The sequence below is a fragment of the Lepidothrix coronata genome, unplaced genomic scaffold, assembly GCF_001604755.1.
Source record: "Lepidothrix coronata isolate B3197 unplaced genomic scaffold, Lepidothrix_coronata-1.0 Scaffold73, whole genome shotgun sequence".
Classification (NCBI taxonomy): domain Eukaryota; kingdom Metazoa; phylum Chordata; class Aves; order Passeriformes; family Pipridae; genus Lepidothrix; species Lepidothrix coronata.
Genome location: NW_016690253.1, coordinates 4,009,999 through 4,012,459, shown reverse-complemented (window position 1 = coordinate 4,012,459; position 2,461 = coordinate 4,009,999).

Genomic DNA, 2,461 nt, shown 5'->3' with positions numbered 1-2,461 from the left:
GTGTCCCTGTCCAAGGCAGGGGAGTGGACCAGATGACCTTTAAAGGTCCATTCCAGCCCAAACCAGTCTTGGTTCCATTCTTCGAAACCATCTGAGCTCCCCACTGGACCCAGCCAGGCTCCTGGTCCCCAGCTGCACATCCTTTTCCCCGGGGGCTGCTCCAGACTTTCACTCAGCTGGTCAGAACCTTTCCCTGCTTTCCACCTTAAATTAATCCTTCACTAATTGACAATCATTTGATCTTACACTGATACAATCTCTGGAGTTAAACACTCTCCCTCCCTCCTTGGCTCCCTCTCCCTCAAACATGTTTACGGGGAGTCATTACATCCTCTCCCAACCTCCGTTCGGTGGAGCTGAGCAAACCTCTCTCCCTCCGTCTCCCGTCATGCAGCAGATCCGGGGATACAGAGCCTGGAATCAGCTCCCTCAGCCACAGGCAGGCGCCTGCAGCCGCCCAGGCTGAGCAAGGTCGGGTCCGACGTTGCTCTGAGCGTCGCGCTGCCCTAGTTCTGCTCTGCACATTTATCTCATTTGCAACCGGGCAGCTGATCCAAATGTGAATGTGCCCAAAACGGCCAGTTCAGCATTCCCAGTCCCTGAAACGGGGCTGTTCCTCGTGACTGTGCTGCAGAATGAGCAACTGGGGTTAACAGGGGGGAGGGGGAGGCCCAGGCAGAGATAAAACACTATTAAAAAAACCAAATTATCTAAATGTTAAGGGAGGAAAAACTTAATAAATTAAATGTAAATCTATTTTTGTTACATCTGTTCAGATCCTTTAAGGAGCTTTAGGACAGCTGTTCCTATATCCCATTTAATCTTGATGTTATTGTAATGTGCTAAGGCTTGGGGGCTGAGCTGATTGTCTCTCCAGGCAAATTCTTGAGCACCAGTGAAAACGCTGCTCCCAGCCTGGAGCGACATCCCCAGCTCCCGTCCCCGCGATGGGGGCAGTGGGGGTCCCACAGTGCCCCCTTGGCACAAGACCTTGGCAAACAGTGGTGCTGAGCACTGCTGAGACCCTGAGCTGGGTTTCCTGGGCAGGGAGGGGGTTGAGTGGGCAGCGGCCCCCAAACACAAGGGTCCAGTGGGAACACACCGTGCCAAGCTGCTGGAAGTAGGGACCCCCCGGCACTGCCCCCTCCCACCCCTGCAGCCCCCCCAGTGCCCGGGGCTGAGCTCCTGCCCCCTCCCGCTCCTCACAGACAGGGAGGGAAGGCAGAGCTGCACCCAGGTGCCTGTCCCAGCCTGCACACCCCAAACACCCCGGGGGGGCTGGGCTGAGCCCCCTGCCCGCCGGGCCCCCTCCCTCCCTCCATCATCCCCCCCGGCCTGAGCTCGGCCGCTCCTCTGATTTCCTCACCCCAAGTAGTCACGTCCCCCTTCGCTCTTCATCTCTTCCCCCTGTTTGCTGGCAGAGTTATTCCTCTGACATTAGAGGCTTTGTTTTTAATTTCCTAAATTACAGCATAATTTAGGCTAATTATTGCTTTGTCCCTCTGATCTTATTAAACCTTTAACCCCTCGGTGATTCCCCACCCAGAGCAAAGTCTGCTTTTCTCACATTCATTCCTGCTCTGGGTCTACTCTTGCCTCTTGCCCAAGGCAGCCTCACCTCCCAAACCGGCTGCCAATGCCCTGGATGTTCTCTCCCCAGCTCCTCTTCCCTCCAGTGCCTTGGGATGCTTTTCCATAGGTGGAGAGGGGCTTGGCATGAGGGCCTGAACCCCTGGAGGGAGACATGCCACCCTCCTGGGCCAGGCAACATTCCTGTCACCAGTCCTTAAACCTTCCTGGCTTTTATCCTGCACGATGATGTCCAGTTGCCTTTTGATCCTGGGCTCTTTGGAGTTGCACATCCCACAGAGCATCATGGTGCCCTTGCTTCTCCCATCTCCAGCTGGGTCAGGACCAGCTTGGACTTTAAGGTCCCTTCCAACCCAAATCATTCTGGAATTCTATGATGGGCAACCTGTGACAGGAATCAGACCCATTCCCTCCTTGCCAAGCCTACTGATGACTTTTAATTATCCTTTCCTTTCCCCCACCCAATTATTATTGACTTCCCAAGGCTGAAAGGCTCCTCTGGGCACCATCTCCCCGAGAAACACAACATTCCCTGTGCCGGGATGTGCAGGGAGTGTCACCCATCCCTGGGCACTCGGCAGCCTCCTGAGCCACCGCTCCTGTGGAGAGCCCTTGGCAGATCCCAGCATGTGGGTAAGGACCTTACCTCAGCATCCAGAAGAATCCTGCTTCCCTGAACCAGGGGACAAACTGGCAGGAGTTTGGAGCCAGGTAGGGATTGGTCTCTTCTCCCGGGTAACAAGTGACAGGACAAGAGGAAACAGCCTCAAGTTGCACCAGGGGAGGTTAAATTGGATTTTGGGAAACTTTCTTCCTAGAAAGGGTTGTCCAGCCCTGGCGCAGCTGCCCAGGGCAGAGGTGGAGCTCCCAC